The sequence below is a fragment of the Centroberyx gerrardi genome, chromosome 1, assembly GCF_048128805.1.
Source record: "Centroberyx gerrardi isolate f3 chromosome 1, fCenGer3.hap1.cur.20231027, whole genome shotgun sequence".
Taxonomy (NCBI): Eukaryota; Metazoa; Chordata; class Actinopteri; order Beryciformes; family Berycidae; genus Centroberyx; species Centroberyx gerrardi.
In genome coordinates this window covers 21,507,815-21,530,507 of record NC_135997.1, presented here as the reverse complement: position 1 = coordinate 21,530,507, position 22,693 = coordinate 21,507,815, and the positions used below count along the sequence as shown (strand labels likewise).

Below are 22,693 nucleotides of genomic sequence, written 5' to 3'. Positions count from 1 at the left end.
CTAGGATGGCAGCAAGACTGTGTGTGTCTGTGTGTGTGTGTGTGTGTGTACATGTATGTGCGCCCTTCTGTGTGGAGGGAGCGGAGCAGAACGATTGCTTGGCGGAGGAGAGAAGATGGCGTGATTAGATGAACGAGAAAGGCAATCCAGTGCTCACAGAGAAAGATAGAACTCTTCATCTTCCGTGTGTATGTGTGTGTGTATCTGTCTGTGTGTGCGGGTGCGTGTGTGTGTGTGAGATGAAAGCCTTATGAAATCCTTACTGTTTACAGCATTGAACACCAATCTAATACTCACACACACACATGTGCACACACAAAGTGATCTACTGTTCACTTGGGGTGGAAAGGATTGTCAGAGTGAAATACACCTCCTCAACATTCTTTATCAGCCTCTTACACACACACACACACACACACACACAAAAGGCAAACAATAAAGAGATGTAAAGAGACTCTACAATGACTCGAGACTTACCTTGTAAAATAAAATAGAATACAATAGAATAGAATAGACCTATAAACCTTTTTCCACCACTGTCTAACTTAGTGTAACCTTTGTAACCTGTGTAACCTTTCACATCTTGTCGTGTGTGTGTGTGTGTGTGTGTGTGTGCGCATGTGACTGACTATGTTGTGCATGTGAACACACACACATGCACGTGTCTGCGCTTGCCATGGTACAGTAATTTTTTTAATCAAATTGATGGAGAGAGACAGAGAGAGAAAGAAAGAAAAAAAGACAGAGGCAGAGAGAGGAGAGGTGAAGCCAATTTATGCTTCATGATATGGCTGCGCAGCGCTGCTACTAACACACACACACACACACACACACACACACAGGCTGCTAACAGTGGTAACAACGTGTCAAGGCGAGCGCCAGGCAGCTAATTTGAAGTCATTAGATGTCTGCCGTACTGGCAACAATTTGTTACGCTCACGCACGCTAACACACACACACATATATACACACACACACACACACACACACACCACATACACAGACTGAGTTAAGAGCCGTCTGCGGATAGCGAGGAGGCTAAATTGTAAACTAATTTAAACATCACTCAGCGTTAGAGAGGCTGCCTGCAAGACAGGCCCCCGGATAACAAGGCTAGGGTACGTATGTGTGTGTGTGTGTGGTGTGTGTGTGTGTGTGTGTTGCTACTTGTGTTTGACACACAGACTGCGCTTCACATCTCGCTCAACCTTAGTGATACGCGACAACACACACACGCATATATACACACACACCTCTTTGATTGGGTCTCTATTACTCTAAGGCTAGATTTCTTATATGAATGTGTACGTGTGTGTGTGTGTGTGTGCACGTGTCTGTGTGTGTGTGTGCTCATTTCCATACTGATATGGCCTATATGCAAACATTTGATATGTCATTAGGAGAGGAAAATGAGGTTTCAGGCACAGCCGTGTGTCTCTTGCTGTCCCACAAGGAATGGGACACTCACACACACTCGCCCACACACACACACACACACACACACACAGAGAGAGAGAGAGAGAGAGGAAACACACATTGAAATGCACACAAAGGCATAAACACAGACAAGCATATGAAAGGCCGTTATGTTGTTTCAAACTGTGGGCAACATAAACACACAAACAGACAAGCGACCCCCATCAAATACACACACACACACACGCACACAAACACAGATACAGATATACAATATACACACACACTTCAACCAAGTGTGGGATATTTGGAAATATGATAGGGGTTATTATTATTCACAAGTTATTATTCAGAGGTTGAAATGCCTTGGCTTCTGATAATTTGGATTAGTGAAGAGAAAATCTCATTCTAATAGCTTTCAAAAAGACAACTCCAGTTGCATATTAGACTACATGTCATAGTCAAGTGTGTGTGTGTGTGTGTGTGTGTGAAGGAGGAAGGAGGGGTCAGGTGAGAGGAGGATGAGGAGAACAGCAAATATTTAAACAGGAGTGAACGAGAGAGTGAATTAAAAGAAAGAAAGGCCATTCAAAACGGGCCATTTATCTGTCTGTAGAATTAGTCTTTTTCATTCTCTCTTTTCTTTTCTCTCCCTCCCTCATGCCTTCTCTCTCTCCCCCCCTCTCATTTTCTTTCTGTCCCTCTCTCTCCCTTTCTCTCATTCTCTCACCATCCCCTCTCGCCTCTCTCTCTCTCTCCATAATAACTAAATGACTACAGAGCAGTCATGCTAGCCAGCTCTTATCAGGACTCGCGGACACAAAAGGGAAAGACAGACAGGCGAGTACTTGACTTGACGAAAGAGCAAGGAATGAACGAATGAATGAATCAACGAACGAGAGTCAGAACCTATAACGCAGTCTATTTTACCAGAACCAGGGGCCTTGCCATTAGTGAAATTTTTTTTACCCCCCCCCCCCCCCTTCTCATTCTTTCTTTATTCGAGAAAGAAATTGCTCTCGGGCCGCCCCACACTCCCCCCACTATTCTCTTGCTCCCCTATCTCCTCATACTTGTTCTTCTTCTTTTCTTTCATTCTTTCTTTCTCTCTTTCTTTCGTTCCCCTTTCAATTTCGGCGCTCAGGATAAGCGGTCTGTGTGTCGGCGGTAACGCAGTATGATTGAGCTGTAAAAATGGAGGAGGGGGGATGGGGGGGGTTGCTGTCTGTCCATTCATTTAATCTCTCTTTATGGAGATATGGGAGAAGGGGTTTGGGTGGTGGTGGTGGTGGTGATGGGGCGGGGGGGTGGGGGGCAGTCGCTAACCAGCTTCCACACTCCACTTGCTTCATGTTCTCCATCCCTCACTCTCCCTCTCTCTCTCTCTCCCTCTCTCTCTCTCTCTCTCTCTCTCTGTCTATCTCATTCAGCCTTTTTTTAGAGGTGCTATCTGTAGCATTTTTAAACATCATTATATTATTGTCAAATTAATTGTGATACCTTGGTAATGACCATAAACCAATGAGACCATCAAGACAATTGGTAGCCTCTATCTCACACCAGTGGTGTTGTTAGTGCTGGTATTTCTCAAAATGAAGCCCACATTTCCCATAAACCCACTAGCTTCCTGCCACAAAGAGGATGTTGCTTCTTCATTTTTGTGGGTTTGCGATCATTCACAGAAAGAATTTTACATGTTTGCCCACCTCAAGTCTGAATTTTACATCATTTGATGTATTTATCTTTGTTTTATAATTATTGGTAAGGCTCCCCTACTGTGTTTGCTAATCTCCAGACTACCCAAGCGGAACAATACGTTCATTCAAGAATTTTACAATCAACTGTCATCAAATGTTATGCCCAAGAATTACATTTTTCCTGTCTAGCACATACAGAAGCCAAAGATTCTAGGAATATTACCTGTCCACTTTTGTATTTAACTCTACCTCTGCTAGAAAGTTTTCTGAGGCTTTTATGATGGCATAGCTGCCATTAACATTGCAGAATTCCTGTCTAATACTGAGGAACGAGAATCCCTTTTTAATAGTACATGCCTTAGTGTGCTTGACTCTGTTGCCCGTTTTGTATTTGCCAAAAGGCAAATACAAAAGCACTGCTGTGGTTCAATGAGAGCACTTGGGCCTTAAAGAGAAAGTGTAGGAGAACTGAATGAAAATGGCGGCAAGTATGCTACAGGTCTTTTTAAACATTCGAAAAGAAGAAGATTCCAGGAATTGTCATCCATAAGCTCAATGTCTCTTTCCATTGCTATGCGGATGACACACAGTTATACTGTATCTACCCCTGAATCTCAGTGACTCCAACGGCCTTGCCATTCTCAAGGTTTTTTCTGCAGCTCAGTGAAAAAATATCAGAAACAAAGATCTTAATAAATACCAGATTCATAATGAACTTGGCACTCTGTCAACCTTCTTAGCTTTTACCTTGTGGTGTGTTGTTTTTACATGTTTTATCTTGTTTTTTCTTATTGAAGGATTATGCTGTTTCATTTTATTTGATTGTTAAGCACCTTTAAACTTAAAAAAAAACTGTTATTTTTATTTTATTATTTTACTCACATGGAGGGTGAAAGGAATAAGCAGTAAAACTGAAAGAGAGAGAAGGGGGGAAAGAGAAAGGAGAACTGGGGGAGGAGGTTGGAAACAAAATGTACGAGGGTGAAGCAAGAGGAGCAGAGGGTAGAGAGGAAAATGGAAAGCAGGGAGGTCACATGCATTACCTCAGTATACCCTAGATACTCCCCAAGAGCCCTTAACACAATACTATTCTGACCTGATGGTTAAATGTCCCCTACCTCTCTAACCCCTCTCCTGACCTCTCTCTCTCTCTCCCTCTCTCTCTCTCTGTCTCTCTGTCTCTGTACCCCTTTTTCTCTCTGGCTCTCCCTCCCTTTCTCTCTCTCTGACCTCCCACCTTCTCTCTCCATGGTATCCTTAACCTCTTCATTATCAAGTCAACCTCATCTCTCAACTCCTGTCCCCTCCCACTCCCCCAGCCTTCCCACCCCCTCATCCCCCCACCCCTCATCCCCCCACCATCCTCACTCTCTTTCTCTCTGGTTGTGCCTGCCTGTATCTCTCCTAGGGATGCAGCGATCAGTTTTTGTTGGGTCCCATTGCTATTACTGATTTTGTAACAGTATGATCGACTGATCATCGATCCCAGACGTTGTACTAACAATGGCACATCATGTAAAAGTGCACACATAAACAGTAATGAAGCAATAACATACTCACATATGCACAAAACAGTGCATCCCTAATCTCTCTTATCTCTCTCTCTGCTCCTGTGTGTCTTTTGGTCAATTTATAAATGGTTTTCACTTAGTTCAGTCAGTCAGTCAGTCATTCAGTTAGCCATTTAGACAGCCAGGCAGTCAGTCGGTCAGTCAGTTAACCAATCAGTCAGGCAACTAACCAAACAGCCAGTCAATTATTAAGTCAGCCAGAAAAAGAGTCAGTCAGTCAGCAAATATTGATTAATAGAAGCGTCCTGCTCCTTTTAGCAAATCAAATGTTGGGTCTCAGCAGTCAAGCGGAGCCTCCACACACGTGCACTCACACACACACACACACACACAGACACACACACACACATACAGACATAAACACGCACATATACACATGTGCACACACCCCATTGACTGTGAGAGTGCGGCTCACTAAATTAACCCTGACACACATTATAACACTTTACAATGAGCTCCACAACATGCAGCACTGTGTGTGTGTGTGGGTGTGTGTGTGTGTGTGTGTATGTGGGTGGGTGGGTGGGTGGGTACGTGTGTGTGTGTGTGTCTAGTGAGAGAGGGATGTAATAGGCTGGGCTTGTGATGATGTCACTCCTGTAAGACCCTCCTCGTTAAGCCTGGTGATGTCATCAATCAGTAAAGAGGTCGTTAGGCTCCAGGTCAGAGAGTGGTAAATCAAAGGAGAACACCCCCGCCCCTCTCTCTCTCTCTCTCTCTCACTCCCTCTCTCTTTCTTCCTCTGTGCATTAATTTTCCCTCCATTTCTCTCCCTTTTCATCTCCTTACCTCTTTCCTCTCTGTATGCTTCACCCTCCTTCCTCTCTCTTAGCCTCTCGAGGAAAATACCTGTTCTAGGTACATGTGCACACATACATATGCTCATGCACAGAAGCATACAAAAACACACACACACACACAGAAACACACATGGACCCACACAGACGCACACGCAGGTCTGTCCTCATTCTGTCTGCTGAGGGTAGTTCACCTTGACAATCACAGCATGCTGGGTGCCTCCATACATACACAGCATACAGCACACATACACACACGGCATACAGTTAATGCATACACATATTATAAACATGCACATGCAGTATATATCCACACAACACATCACACATATAGATACACAAGAATAGCCACACACACACACACACACACATACACAGAGATTGATTCTTATCGTTCAAGATGGAAAGGTCTTAGGCATTATATTGTCAGTGGCAAAAGGTTTTACAGCTTCATTTTATGGTAGAAAATTCTTGCAGTGAAAAATTTCACTTATACCCATTAAATGACCAACTGAAATGAATTTCCATAATTGGTAAATTTGAAATTAAATTATGGATGTTGAAACATTTATTTTTCATTCTTTGTGGTTTGTACACATTTACAAAGCATGAATCAGAAAGCTAGGGGTAACAACAGGTCGGTTGTTTTAATCTCATCAAAATCCAGATGCAAATCATTGTGCTGCCAATAATATTTATTATCTTTTGTAACATCCAATACAGATGTTAAAGAAGATAACAAATATGACTGGCAGCACTATCTGGTTTGTGATTGGATAAAAACAGTAAGGAACAATTGACCCCGTGATATAATTGGCTCCGCCTTCCTCCATATTTGAATGAGATTCAACTCATAAATATGACTTGGTTATTATAATCTGATTTAGACTTAGAATTAGAATTAGATTAAGTTCATCGCCTCTGTCAATTTTGTTACTTCTGTGTACTCTAGTGTGCATCTTTGTGTGTGTGTGTGTGTGCATCTTTGTGTATGTGATATCCGATTCCTGTTGATTTTCTCAGAGCTCTGTTGGGCGTGTTTGATTTCCATCTCAGCTCGTCCCTGAGCTGGATAACGCATTTAAAGGCTGATGTCTTGGTTTCAAGTATGTGTGTTTGTTTGTGTGTGTGTATTTGTTTGTGTGTGTGTGTGTGTGTCTCAGTGTCTATATTTGTGCATACGAGACGTCTTATTTTCCAGTGCGCCACCGCCGTGGTCGCCTCTTGCAGCCCATACAAACACGCTCTTGTTTGCAGATGAAAACAAATATTGATGAAATCAAATTAGGAAAAGAATATTTGATATCTGAGCCTAATGTTTGGATTAAGTTGGGCTTTCTTTATCAGATCAAGCCTGTGGGTATTGGAGGTATGTCATCAATATGAGAAAACAGAGGAGAGAAAATATTTTTCTTTTTTCTTTCCATTCCTCTCTTTCTTTTCTTGTTTATTGTCACTTTTTCTTGTCTTTTTCTTTTTATATGCTTTATTTATCCATCTCCCTCACTTTCCCCCCTTCCTCTTCAGTCAGAAATATGGTTTAAATATTTCAGTTAAAATAAGGTGAGATCAGCTCATTAATTTAAACCAATGATAAACTTTATTGTCCTGAATCAAGATCTCTTAAAGCTTTTGCATAAACACATACAGCAAAAAATGTATTAAAATAACTTTACAACATGCTCTCGAAACATTACAACATGATACAGTTAATTAAAATGCACGCCAAAATGGGCCTCACATTTCACTAAAATTCACCATGTACCGAGGCTGGTTAGATAGGTTTCTGAGCTGTTCTCTACGAGTAAGTGTTGAGGCATGAACATACCCAACATACAAATGCTCACTTTGTTGCTGGTTGCAGGGAGCGATGCCCATCTACATTATCAAAAATACAATTTGTCATGCATATCACCACCCATGAATGGCTAAAAGTGTATAAGGATCCATTATGCAAGCCGTAAACAGTGTATCATGAAATTTTGCCTCCCATGAGAATGTGTCTTCATGGCATATCTGCAATAAGATATCAGAAAGAGAGAGAGAAAATTATGATATCCATTGTTATGTAGTGTGTTGTAATGCTGGTTTCATGAAAAAAGATTTATGCCAAATTGCTTTCTAATATAAAACATATACACACACATGTGCAAGCACACACACACACACACACAACACACATACACACTCTGAAGTCTCTGAAGGCACGTTCAGTCTGTGTTGACTCTCCTGTCTGTCCGATGCCCTGTGTTTGTTTCGTCGTCACCGTGTTGACAGCGTTTCCATGACGATGTGTCTATGATGACACACAAACACAGCTTCAGGTGCCACCTTATAAAGCGCACATTTATTTTTCAGAGCACACACACGCAACACACACATTCACAAAGACACACACACACACTTATATTGGTTCCATCAGGTCACACCTTGGTGCTGACACACACCTTATGCCTGTAGAGTAGAGCGACCTGACACATCTCACCGACGTACACACACACACACACACGCACACACATGCACACACAACTGCCTCCTTCACACGCACTACCAGCTGTCAGCTGTCAGTGTGTGTGTGTGTGTGTCAGACTATATCAGACCTGTATTTAAAGACAGGGCAAATAAAAACACAGGACTCGCTTGAAGAGTATTTGCCTGCTGTAGTAGCGGAACAATGTTTCAACAGCAGAAGAAACATTTTAAACCACAATACCCTCCTCAACAAAGCACCGCAAAGTGACACTTCTAAAAATTGTTGAAAATGGACTCACTGTTAAAGATATACAGTAGGTCGAAAATGTGCTCCAGGCACATCACATAAAAAGAAGTATAGTTTCATCGTAAACCAGAAAATCTGTTTCACTCAACAGCTTCAGAAATCACATTAAAAACAATAGGGGCAGTATATTAGAGGCTGCTTGTATCCATCAGCTTATACATTTTTGAACTAATTTCTATTAAATAAATTCAGGTTTCAAGTCATTCAGCACATAAAGAAACATTTAAATTCATGTAACAGCAAAAAAATGAAAACCACAAATATTGAAGTCATGAGATTTGCGCTCGGCAGCCCATTGCTGTTTTTCTTATTAGTTTGATTACATTAGCAAATCAAATCCATTTATCTATCAGACATTGAGACGCAGCCTGCAATCTGAGTGGAGCTACTAATCTGCATCAAATAACTGGCTGTCGCAAACAGACACACACACACACCAAAGAGAACAAGCTTACACACAGACAGAGGCATGCACACATGGACAAATCAACAAAAGTGCACACACACACACACACACACACTTATACACACATATACACAAACGTCATGCACACACTCATGAACAAACTAAAATACACTTATGAACACACATACATGCACACTCAATGATGCACTAATACAAATACACACATTGAATAGGCACAAATGCACACACACACATGCACACACAGAGTTTTATAATATGTGACATCAGACCAGCAGTAACGAATAAATCAGCACACCATCTTAGCCCATCATCATCTAAGTCATCACTAGCAAACAGTCAGCTTTTACTACTTTCAATTTGCTGTTGTGTTTGTGTGTGTGAGTGTGTGTGTGTGTGTGTGTGTGTGTGTGAGAGAGAGACAGAGAGAGAGAGAGATGATGTGATATGATATGATATGCTGGCGGGGCATAAAGATAGATGATCATAATTACACACAGGCCAAACTCCATTTCAAATCATCATCATCCTATTCTATCTGTTGGAGCACACATGTACACACACACACACACACACACACACCAAAAGCAATACACACCGTGCACACATATATAGCACACACACATGCATGGACCCCTACACACACACACACACACCTATGCATGCAGCAAATCTAGTGGAAGGAGGGACAGGCTTGTCATGGCATCACATTATTTCTGCCGGTTCATGCAAAGTTCACAGACAGGCATGAAATGGCTATTCTCTCTCTCTCTCTCTCTCTCTCTCTCTCTCTCTCTCTCTCTCTCTCTCTCTCTTTCTCTCTCTCTCCCTCCCTCTTACGTTCTTTTGCTCTCCTTTCTATGTCTTTCTATTGAATCTCTTTCCCATCTTCCCGTTTCTCCCCCTCCATCTCTTTGTCATTCCTTCTCTCTCTTGCTCTCTCCCTCCTTACTCTATCTCTTTCTCCCTCTCTCCTCCTCTCTCTCTCCTACTCCTTTGCTTCTTCCCTTGTCCCTTTCTTTCCCTCTCACCCTCTCCATCGCTTCTCTCCTCCTCCCATCTCTTTCTCCTCTTTCTTCCCTCTGTGATTATTTTGCTTATTCTTCTCTCTCTCCCTCTGTCTCTCTGTCTCTCTCTTTCTTCTCCTCCCTGCCTGATCCTCCTCCTCCCTCCCTCTCCTTGCCTCCTCCCTCTACCTCTCTCTCCCATCCCTCCATCCATCGTTCTTAAATAACAGTCCAGAGGATCCATCCTTTCCATCAGGGAATAAGCAGGTGGGAAAATAGGATTGGAGCGCGCCTGTCACCAGCTGGAGACGACTTATGGCCTGTGCACACACACACACACACACACACACACACACACAGAGGCAAATTATACAGGTATAAACACACAAACACATAGTGACAGGTACACCTTACATGCCCATGCACACAAAAACACCTGCTATATACAGATAGGCAACAGCCTGGGATCGTCCCTTTACGTGTGTGCGTGTGTGTGTGTGTGTGTGTGTGCGAGAGAGAGAGAGAGAGAAAGACAGATGGGGGGGGGCGGGGGAGTGAATGTAGGGAGGGGGTTGTGGCAGAGTGTTGGATAATAAATATAAAATGTGTCCAATCGTCTGTGTGTGGTAAAATAACTATAATATACGTCAAATTGTTTTATTCAGTATAACCATCCACACTGTGGTTGGCTTGTAGGCCCATTCGCTACTTCCTAGCGACTGCATCCCATAATCACTGATGCTACCATTAACCTATGACAGGACAGGACAGGATGCACACACAAACACACACACACACACCAGTAATTAGAGGTGTTATATTTTTCACCAAGCAATGGCAGATTTCCAGGATTAGTACAGGATTAGTAGTACAATGTGCAACTTTTTTGTATTTTTATCATATCTGCTTTACTAAACACAATTGGACTTTGTGTCCCTTAACAATTCATTTCCTGTTGTTCTTTCTCTTATACTGCCCACTTTTAGTTTCAGAACTTTCATTAGATATGTTCAACTGGAAATAGGCTAGTGTCAGCTTTGTTTCTTTATTTTGGTTTTTAAATTGGTCTTAAATTCAATTTCAGGTAGCCTTAAACAGGTCTTAGAAACTCTTAGATTTGGCTTTCTGAAACCTACATGCAGCACGCACACACAAAGGTGACACACTCATACACAAATACACAATGTGTATGACATGGTGCCATAGGTGACATTGCTGATAACTATGGGTGATAAGATAGAACTAGGTTTTAGAGAATGAGAGAGAAACAATTTCATTGATTGCACAATTAGTTGATAATTATTCAGGATATAGCAAGATTTGATAGTTGTTTGCATGTGCTAAGGTCACTTTGGTAATAAGTACCTTTGTATTTCATGTCAATAGTCTATTTAATTTGTATTTGAGAGATAGGCTGTAAATGTTTATCATACATGTCAGGAACACTGAATCAAATCCATACAATGCATTGAAGAGTAGCATTACACATCTTATTAGACTCCGTTCTTGACAGTCACTGAGTTTCCTGTCTTCCCTGTGTGTGTGTGTGTGTGTGCGTGCATACGTGCAAATGGCTGTTGAAAGCCAACAGGACCCGTCTTATTGTTATGGTAATGATGACAGCTGTCCTTTGTTACCTCCTGTGCTCTCTCGCTCTCTCTCTCTCTCTCTCTCCCTCTCCCTCTCTCTCTCTCTCTCTGTCTGTCTCCTTCCTGCTCTCTGTGTTTCTCTGCCCCACTCTCTGTCTGTCTCTCTCTTGTGCACATAGCAGTGATATCAGCAGTTTTAGAAGGCTTCTATCTATTATCCTACATTGTATGTCACCCCATATATACACACACTCTCTCTCTCTCTCTCTCTCTCTCTTACTCTCTCTCTCACACACACACACACTCCATCTCGTACGCCACATTCAGCTTATTCATCTCTTGACTTCCTCTCTTTTAAATTCAAATCCAAATTCAAATCCAACTTTAATGTGTCTAGTCAAATGCCCACTCTCTTACTCTTTTACTCTAACCATTGACTTTCTTCTATGTTCTGCCTTTTATTTCTCCTTTCTTTGGTTGTGTGACTCCTTCAATGAGGTACATTGTACTGTGTGTGTGTGTGTGTCTGTCTGTCTGTCTGTCTGTCTCCATATTATCATATTCGTTTCCTATTCGGTCTTCTTTTTCTTTTATACTTTTCACTCTCTTTTCTTCCTCTCATTTCGTCACACCTCTTTCCATATCTGAATTCAATTCAAATCAGTTCATTTCTAAGTGCTTGTTGACATGATAAGACTTCTCTTACATTGCCAAAGCACATACATGAAAATATATGTATATAGGTGTCGTAATCACACATAGTAGCCTAATGGATTTCACCAATCCAAGAAAATGACAGTAAATCGACTGAAATATTCAAATGATCTGAAACATAGTGCAGCAGTTGTTGGTCTCTTTCAGAAGTTGTATATGCTTTTTTTCTCTTTTGATGTCTGTGTGTGTGTGTGTGTGTGTGTGTGCAGCCATACATCCTTATATAAGTGTGTCAGCTCCCACCTGCTATGTGGCGAAGGACCTAGGTCTATATCAATGCTTCACTGCGCGCGCACACACACACACACACACACACACAGCAGTAATAAATGTGTGTATTTTTTTGTCTCTATTTAATCTTGATGGGATGTTTCATCTGCGGGCTGCTACCACAGCTGGCTGCCTTATTGTCTGGGTCAGACTGATGGGTGTGTGTGCGTGTGCGTGTGCAAGTGTGTCTGTACTTCTGTGTGTGCGAGTGTATATGTGTGTATCTGTACTTGCCTGCATGCGCATTCTTCAGTTTGTGTGCCCCTGCTTTGTGTATGTGTGTATGTATGTGCGTGCCTGTATCAGAGTTTACATATTTCTCTCGTGCATGCCTGTATGTTATATACCTACATGCACAATGTGTGCATGTGAGTCTGAGTGTGTGTGTGTGTGTGTGTGTGTGTATTTGTGCACGTGTGTGTGCCGTCCATCAAGCCACACACACAGCCGTACCAAACCATTGGCCTGGTTGCTGATGATGACATATGAGTTCCTGGCCTCGGTAATGGCTGTTAAATCTCATAATTACACGCTTCTTTATTGCAATGCATAATGACCCCGCGGCACTATTGGACAATTAATTAAGATTTTCAGCCCAGGCTTTTTCAGGCCCAGATGAGGAGGTGGAATGAGGTCTAATGTTCTTGTCTTGGAGCTAGGACATTAAGGCAGGATGCTATAGGAGAGAAGGCTGTCTCTCTGCATGCAGTCGTTTTCATCTCACTGTCTTTCTTTCAGTCTTTCTGTGTATATCTCTGTCTCTCTCTCTCTCCCCCTCTCTCTCTCTCTCCCTCTCTCCCTCTCTCTCTCTCTCCCGATCCCGGCCTCTGTCTCTGTCTTCCAGTCTGTGTGTCTTTCTGTTGTTACTCTCTCTCTCTCCCTTTCTCTCTCTCTCTCTCTCTCTCTCTCTCTCTGTCTCTCTCTCTGGCTGATGATATTGGAGACCATATCTCTAATCTGTGAATGGTAAATTAATCCCTGTGGAGTTTCTACGGTTGTCTCTCTATGGAGAGCTACGGGGGATTAGGAAGATAGAATCAACACAGCTTCATAATCTCATATACAGACACCAGGCCTGGACAGGGACCACTGGGTTGTGTTTTAAAGCCACAATCAGCAAGTTTTCATTTATACATCGATGGAGTTCTGCAAAAATCATGTCATGCCATACTGACAGATGAAATTATCTCCAACATGTAGAAAATATTTCATGACCAAGGACCCATAGAATTTAAAATCCCCAAAACAGCAAAAAACATAACCAGTGGGCCAATGAATTGTTCCTGTCGCATAGTGAGTGTGTTGCTTTAGCGGCCTCTCTTTGGAGATATGAGGACTTGGGAGAGGACAGAAAGTAATGCAGGCTGGGGTATACCCACGGATTGGGTATTTAAATAGGAATATGCCATTGTAGAATATTATTCTTGAAAGCATTCCATCAATTAAAACATTAAACTCTCTTGTAAATGTTGTCATATGTCATTTGTCATATTGGTACCCCTTTTTAATGCAAAACAGTTGTGTGTTATGTGACATTAAAGAACTGTTTTAACTCATCTTCTTTTAAGTCATTTGACAACAAAACCTGTTTCCCGTCCCATGGTTTCATTTTTAGTGGCAGGGCTGCCCTTTTTGCTGAGGCTGGACTATGGATTGTGTCTTTACAGGAGAATATGTTATGGCAGGATATTGTTCTGAGAAGGTAATCCAACTAGAGATCGATAGACTGTCACAACCCAGTTAATTGAACAAGCTGGGAAAATGAATTTGTCATTGGCTAGATAGATAGATAGATAGATAGATAGATAGATAGATAGATAGCGTACCCTTTTACTTCCCTCTTTTATATTCACATATTTCCTTTTTATTCTTTTCCGCTAATTTCATTTTTCCATTTTCCACCTCCTTTTACCTTCTACATACAACTCTGGATGTTGTTTTTTCCTTCAAAACTGTCTGTCAGCATAGTGTGTGTGTGTGTGTGTGTGTGTGTGTATGTGTCTGTGTGAAAGAGAGTGAGTGCATGTGTCTCTCTGTGTGTAAGCTCCTCAGTTGTGTACACATGGTTAATTCCCCCAACAGACTTCTACACACGCACACACACACACAGACTGGTCATTCCTGCCTGCATCAGCATTGTATTGGAGGAGGGAGGGAGGAGGATACAGAGGTAGGGAAGGAGAAGAGGAGGATGGAGGATGGATGGATAGAGTGATAGAAAGAGAGGAATACAAAGGAAAGATAAGGGAAATAATGGGGGAAACAGAAACGGTGGAGAAAGTAGTTCTTGCAAGCAATGCTTTGTCTTTTTGAATTACTTTGCCAGCACGTTCCCAAACAGACTCATTATTCTGTGTGTTAATCCAGTTTTAATACACTCTCAAAAATATTATTTAACATTGTCTCTTGAGCAGTACTCATACATATACAGTATATGTACACACAGACATACTATCCTCTCCACCTTTCAAGATGACATGGCCCCAATGGAGCTAGCAGTGGCACACACACACACACACACACACACACACACACTCCTTGACACGGCCCCGATGGAGCTAGAAGTGGGTAATTAAAATGTAAATATTGATATTTTATTATTTGAAATGGCTCCACAGCAATGCTCTTAATGTCACTCCATCTGTCGTCTCCACGGAGACTGGGGGTTGCCCTCGACGACCGTCTGCCCCCACCCGGCAACAGCTATAACACCCGACGACCGTCGCCGTGATGCCACGTCTCCATTTTGGGTCTAATTAAGTGTTAAATATTAGCGCCTGCAAACACAGAGGCAGCGCACACCACACACACACACACACACACACACAGTGACAGTACACATATCCTCCTCTCCACCTCACTCCCTTTCTCCCCCTCTCTCTCTCTCTCTCTCGCTCACACACACACACTCACACAGCACTCATCTCCACTCCAGCGATGGGAAGATTTTAAGTGTTAATCTTGCAGTGCTGCTGATGGTGTCTAATGTATGCAATTAACAGTCAGCCAGGGCTGAGGGTTTGGTAATTAGCTGGCTGTTCACACTGATTAGAGGCTACCGCAACCCTACTACTGCTCTACTCTCCCCGAGGCCGTAGAGGGGGGAGGTGGAGGGGGCTGGGGGAGGTGGAGGGGGCTGGAGGAGGGAGGAGGGGAGAGGTGGGGTGGAAGGAGAGGGAGAGCAGGGGGATAGCTAGACGATATGGTAGCCCACAATATGAGAGGGGATGAAGGTGAGTGTGATGACGGGTGTGTATGCACGTATGCGCGTGAGAGAGGGAGACAGATGCAGGAAAGACAGCAGTATACTTGAGGAAACTAAATTCGGCTGGTTCGTGCAAACAAAAAGACACTTTTATGGAGAAAATGAAGCGCCACATTGGCTTCGGCCTCCTCAGTGTTCACAGGATGGCTGGCCAAACTAGTGGAATTCTTCACCAGCCCCCAGTGCATGATGGTCTTCAGTTGGTCTGAAATATCACGATTGGCTGTGTGTCCTTATGGGAAAGCGTCTCTATTTCCTTTTCCAGTCGATTGCCTCTGTTTACATCTGCGTGCTAACATGTCTGGTAACAGTTACCTCTTTAATCTTCATGCGCCCCCACTGGTTTGGAGTGTCAATAAAAGAACAATACAAAGCTGCAGCGACTATATTCACATTTGTATGCGGCAACGTGTTCGACCGTGGTTCGTTTTCAGGCAGTATAGCAGTATAGTCACAATGAAGGCAAGTTTCCCTTCATTGTGACTACAGTATAGCGCATCTTAAAGGAGAGAGGGGAGTTGTGAGGGAGGAGGTGTGAGACAAAGGGCAGGAGAGAAATGGAGGGAGGGTGAAGAGAGAGAGAGGAAGGTGGAAAAAGAGAGGGAGGGAGGGAGATAGAGAGACAGGGAGGGAAAAGGGAGGGCCGGGGGTCAAAAGAAGGGGTGAGGAGAGAGGGAGGAAGAGAGATGGTGAGTGGGTGTGGGGTAATATTCTATTCTTTTCTACTCTATTTTGGCTACACTTTGGCTACACCACACTCACACACACACACACACACACCTTTGACGCACTGATAGGGTTTGATTTGGCAATGGGATTTACTTGTCAATGAAAGATGAAGCTCAATTTGTGATATGCAATTTCATATGGTATCAACTCCACATGACACATTATGTTTTGTATAATCTAAGTGAGTATGCACATGTATGAGTGTGTGTGTGTGTGTGTGTGTGAGTTGTGTGTGTGACTGTGTCTTTAAGCCCTTCTAAATTAGCTGGTTCTCTGGGTAGATTTGTTTCCATCTCGTTGCGCATCTCTGTGTAATTGGGTCAGCTGGTGGATGTGTGTGCATGTGCGTAGATGTGTGTGTGTGTGTGACAGCATTTGTCAGTGTGCATGCTTTTATTTTTGTGTGTGTATTTCTTGTGTGTGTGTGCTGTTCTAGCTTGGCCAAGACCATCACAGGGGGTCCGTGTTCATTTGGGCCGGCGTCTGGCCGTATGGTACAAAACAGTTTGAGGCGTGCGCATGCACACACACACGCGCACACACACTCAAAAAGCAGCAAAAGGGAGCACTTGAGTTGCACAGCATGCAACAATGCGCACACTAACACAAATTTAAACACAAACACATACAAAAAGCGGAGAGAGCATGGAGTCACACAACACTGGAGTCATACAACACAGTGTGCATACAAAGCAGCACACAAACACACAGACAGACATACAAACACACACACACACACACACACACACACACACACACAGGGCAGTGATGTGCCTGAAACTGTTGGAAACCTCACGTGTCCCAATGCAATCTCTATCTCAGTGGGCCGGGAGCCTTAAATCTGTCCCCTGCAGAATACAATAGAATGTGTACATGCTACACATAGCCAATCCACTCTGCTCCTCTCACCTACAAGGAACTAAACACACCATAACAACACCTGCAAAATGTTGAATGGTCCATTCAATACTACTTCAAAATTGTAAGAGGATGTTGACTATTGTTAAAATTAGAGGAATTATGAAAAAAAAAAAAATAATTATATATCCATCAAAAATGAACAAATGCACACCTGCTGTTGTCTGAGTCAGTTGCTCAGCTCTCAGAGAAACTGAACAGGCTCTCAAAAGTAGCCAATTTTCAGAGGGTAACTGTAATTTATGTTTTCGCACTAGATGAACACACATAGCCCCCCACACAGTGCCCCTACGCTTTGCCTAGAGGCACTGTGGCAGTGTTGTTGGGCACCACAGATATAATGCCAGCCACTCTCCAGTCACTAAGCTAACAGCTGGAATACACCGTCTGTAATGGGTATCACACCAGTCGTCTTTTGCTTATTTGTCAAATCTGTAGCTTTAGGCCAGCTTGCCACCCCATACACAACTACCTTCCAGAATGCTCTTACTGTGAACTCAGTCTTTGCTGCATTGTGTTAAATTTCTGCGACAATGTGTGAAGCTTTTCCTTACAACCACCTAAGACTGATACATCTTGATAAGTGTGTGACTCTTTGCTGTTGCATTATTGAGACAGACTGAGAAGTTTCCTATTAAATGTGCCCTAAGGCCATGATCATGCTCAAGTGCAAAGCACAGCGGTGAGTGTCGTTAGTGACAGAGAGAGCAAGAGCTCAAAGGGCGCAAGGAGCGTTACAACCTGCTCATTTCTACAACTATCTAATTTGCGTTAGAAGAGAAATTGATTTCTCTTCTGCTCTTGAAGAAGAGAATGAGGAGAAGTTAAAAAAAGTTTGCCTGCTGTAACCACACCATTGACAATAACTGAAAAAAGCGTCTCATGTGATCACAGCCTAAACAGGCATTTAAAAGATGCAGTACATATCATGTAATCACAACTGTGCAGTTTTAATTCTGAATTTTGAATTAAATCACACGTCATCCCTCTTGCTCCCCAATCTGTCCTTTCACTCTCTGCTGTATAAACACCGTTTGAATAATCTTGTATAAACAAACTTCTCAGTAGTTTCAAAATAACACATAAACACATACAGTAAGTCACAGTATGAATCCTGCGTTGCATTGCAGTGACAGTGTGTGAAGACTAGTCGTGTGTTAATAACTGGGACCAGATCAGCAGTACAACCAGTTCTCACGTCAGTCACATTAATATGCACGCACGCACACACACACACACACACACACACACACACAGCATAGCCTTATCTGACACATCATTTATTACAGATATACACAGGCACTATCAAATACACACACACTCATATGTACGTACAAATACCCACACTGATGCCATAAACTGTACACACACACCACACACACACATACACACACACACACACACAAGTGCACAGGTACTCATAAGCATCACGATCAGATCTCACTGGTACGCATTTGCCCTGTAACCATGAGAAAACAAATATAGGGCTGCTGGATGTGTGTGTTTGTGTGTGTCTGTGTAACAACTGGGGCGTGAGAGAGGGCTATCCTGTGTGTGTGTGTGTGTGTGTGTATAAGTGTGTGTGTGTGTGTGCCAGACTGTTGTGCGGTCTCGGGTGTAAACGTGCAGTCAGGACTCATTTGGCAGACAAACAGGCCGCAGGGTGGCTGGGGAATCGACGTGTGTGTGTGTTTGTCTGCATGTGTGTGTCTGAGAGAGCAAGGGGAAGAGAAAAAAGAAAGAGAGCACGAGAGCAAGCAGTAGAGGTTAAGTCTGCATGACTGCACTGCAGCCTCTTTCTGTCAGACCAATGTATGGCGCACGCACACACACACACACACACACACACACACTATATTCATACATATATTGTGTTAATACATGAGCAGATGCACCCATACATACAGTAAATACACAAACAGACACACACACACACCCAAATAGATAGTTGTGGTCATTCAAGTAAACAGTAGACCTCACTCTCACCCTATCCCACCACAAACATTATGCATACACCTGTATTTGGTAAATACATTTACCACCTTAACCTCATCAGACCATCTCTGCCCGGCTAAGACGAGCAAGTTTAGTTTACATCTGCTTTCCACATAGTGTTCCCTATCCTGAGTATGACTTAATTGAAATGTGGCCAGCTGACATCATGTTGCATATCAGCACACACACACACTCACACATGATCAGAGGCACAACAGGCCATCATTGAGCATGTATGAGATGATGTTGGCTTGGGTCTCAGATAGATGTACGGCAAATATAATATTTGTTATCTCATAAAAACCTCAAACACATAACTTTACTTGCAGGTTTATGTCCTAAGGGTAAGAGTGGCAAGCACACTGTTTAGCTAGCATTAGACATATTATCATAACTAATTTCACATAAATAATACAGTATTAATGAGGAAGATTTGGTATGTCAGATGTTCAAGCAAAGCCTTGACCTTAATTGATTTGATTAGCTTATCTTTAGCATTATCAGGTTCATTCTACATTGCACCTCACCGACCCACGCACACACACACACACACACACACACACACATTCACAATACACAGCACACTGCACCATATGTCCCATAGACAAGCCATAAAACATAAACAAATACACATACACAAACACACATACAAGATGCCTTATCAACAATAGGCAGAGAGGAAATGTAATTAGAGCCAAATAAGGAACCTTCTTTTGTCAAGTGAAATCACAGGTATAAAAGAAAGGTCTTCCCTTCATCCCCCTCTCTCTCTCTCTCTCTCTCCTCTTTCTTTCTTCTCTCCTCTCTCCCCATCGCACTCTCTTTCTCGTGCTCTCTCTCTCTCTCTCTCCATCAATACCTCTCTCTCCATCATCAGCACTAAATTCCCATTGATGTTTCTTTTCTTCTGCTGTATCGATCGCTTCATGAGAAGGAGGGGAGGAAGGGAGGAAGGGAAGAAGGGAGAGATGGCGTTATCTGTTAATTAATTTGTCCTGAAGCCGGCCGCCTATTAATCAGACAGATAAGAGGCATTGGATGGCTGAGCGGCGCAGACAGGCTGTTAGGGAGGGGCGGGGGTCGGGGAAGCACACACACACACACACACACACACACAGAAGACAGTCGTGTACACACACACACATACAGATAGAGATGTGGACAAGCACATGCAGAGACTCCCTTACAGAAATGTGTATGCATGGGAATGTATGCATACACATAAAATGCAAACACGCAGGCAAAAAAGCAGCAACACACATAGACAAACATGCAATGCAACCATGCGCATTCAAATATGCCACAATATAGGCATGAACATATGCACACACACACACAGACACACAGACACTGGCAGACAAAAATGCACACACACACTACACACACACACCACATCCTGATAAAAATCATTGATGGACCTCAATAAAAAAAGCTCCACTTTCAGCTCAATAAACTAATCATGGGGCTTTTAATTATTGGTGTTTTCTTTGTGTGTGTGTGTGTGTGTGTGTGTGTGTGTGTGTGTGTGTGTGTGTGTGTGTGTGTGCGTGTGTGCACATGTGCGTGTATTTTATGTGTGATGGGGAGGGAGATATTTGTTGATAGGGGTCTATGTGTAAATCTAATTATTTACCAACAGCTAGTAATATGTAGTGTTTGAGATAATGCTTACACTCACACTTGCACACACACATACACTCTTTGTGTGTATGTGCGCATGAATGTTTCTCTGTGTGTTTTTGTGTGTGTGTGCTACTCAGTCCCAAATTGCTCTATTGGAGCTGCTCAATGGCCACTGGTGCTCGATCAAATCCTACCAAATAAATGACAAAATAACTAAAGTTAGACTAATATAACAATAATAATTAATAGGTACAACGGAATATAACCATGATGCACATGAATGTATCTGACCTTCAACAGTGCAGCTCCTGTCAGCCCACTGAAAACGCACACGCACACACACACACACACAAACACAACAACAACATACAACCATACAACACCACTCAACAGCATTAAATGATGATAACCCCTCACTCAATTTTTTCTGTTTCCCTCCCTTCACTTGACCCCAGGGTTTGAGGAGATTCTATACCTGTGTGTGTGTGTGTGTGTGTGTGTGTGTGTGTGTGTGTGTGTGTGTGTGTGTTAATTTTAGCAATGCCAGCTCTTATTCCCCCTGCCCCTGATGAGTGGTGAAGTACTAAGGACCCCCTTAAGACATCTGCCTCTGTGAATAAGAGGTGTGTGGGTGTGTGGGTGTGTGTGTGTGTGTGTGTGTGTGAAGACCCCCTTAAGAAATTCACCTCTAATCCCTTCTGATGATTTCATTAAGTAGAGGAGAAGACACTGCCAGTTGGCAATGATACTGCTCCCTTCACTGTGTGTGTGTGTGTATGTGTGTGTGTGTGTGTACATATGTGTGTTTGTGCATCAATCATATACTGTATATTTGGATTCATCCCTCTGTGTGTGCTTATGTGTGTGCATCTGTGATGTGTGAGTACAGCAGTGTGTACAAATGTGTCCATCTATACGTGTGTGTGTGTGTGTGTGTGTGTGTGTGTGTGTGTGTGTGTATCCTAATGTGATGAGAGATGTTAACGGTTGTAGATAGAATGAATTAGAGCTCGTTACAAACAACAATAGCCTGCAACCTGGGCATAATGAGACGCCTGCCATTACCCATCAACACACTGGGAGATAAGAGCCCCTAACACACACACACACACTCACACACACACACACACACACACACACACACACACACACAAGTACACACAAGTACACACACACACTCCCTACCATCTCAAGAGGAGGCACATCACAGCAGATGTTGTTGAAGAAATATCTCCCTTCTCATCTGCCTGCTTCCCCTGGCAGGATGCTCCTCTTAAACACACACACGCACACGCACGCACACACACACAGTGAGCTCTGACAGGTGCGCTCACCTGGGCCACTGTCTTTGTCTTTCTTATGAAGGCGTCACACACACACACACACGCACACACACACACACACACAGACACACACACACAGGCAGGCAGGCAGGTGTGAATAGACAGGTGTGTGAGGAGAGGACAGCTGTGAGGAAAGGTGTGAGTGGGCAGGTGTTCCATTAAAGAGATAGAGAGACAGAGAGAGAGAGTGAGGGAGTGAAAGGGAGAGAGAGAAACAGACTGATACACTCAGTTAGAGAAAATGATAAAAAGAAAGAAAAAGTGATGAAGAAACACAATAACAGAAAGTGAGGTTATATATCTTAGTAAGGAAGAGAGACAGTCAATATAGAAAGTTAAGGTGCAAGAACAAACAAAACAAAGCAACAACAAAAAAAACAGCTAGCCAGAGTGTGAAATACACTCTGTGACATACAGACAGAGATGTATAGAGACAGATGGAGAAACAAAAAGTGAAGACAGAGACCGAAGCAGACACACAGATGGTCAGTCACACACAGAGACAGACACACACAGATAAAGAGGCATAGATTGAGATTGGAGAGAAAGAGAGAGA

General features: G+C 42.9%; 1 protein-coding gene across 1 annotated transcript in view; it reads left to right on the top strand.

Moving 5' to 3' along the window:
• Positions 1-22,693, top strand: part of esrrga (estrogen-related receptor gamma a) — an 89,884-nt gene that overhangs the window by 59,626 nt on the left and 7,565 nt on the right. The window lies entirely within an intron of this gene.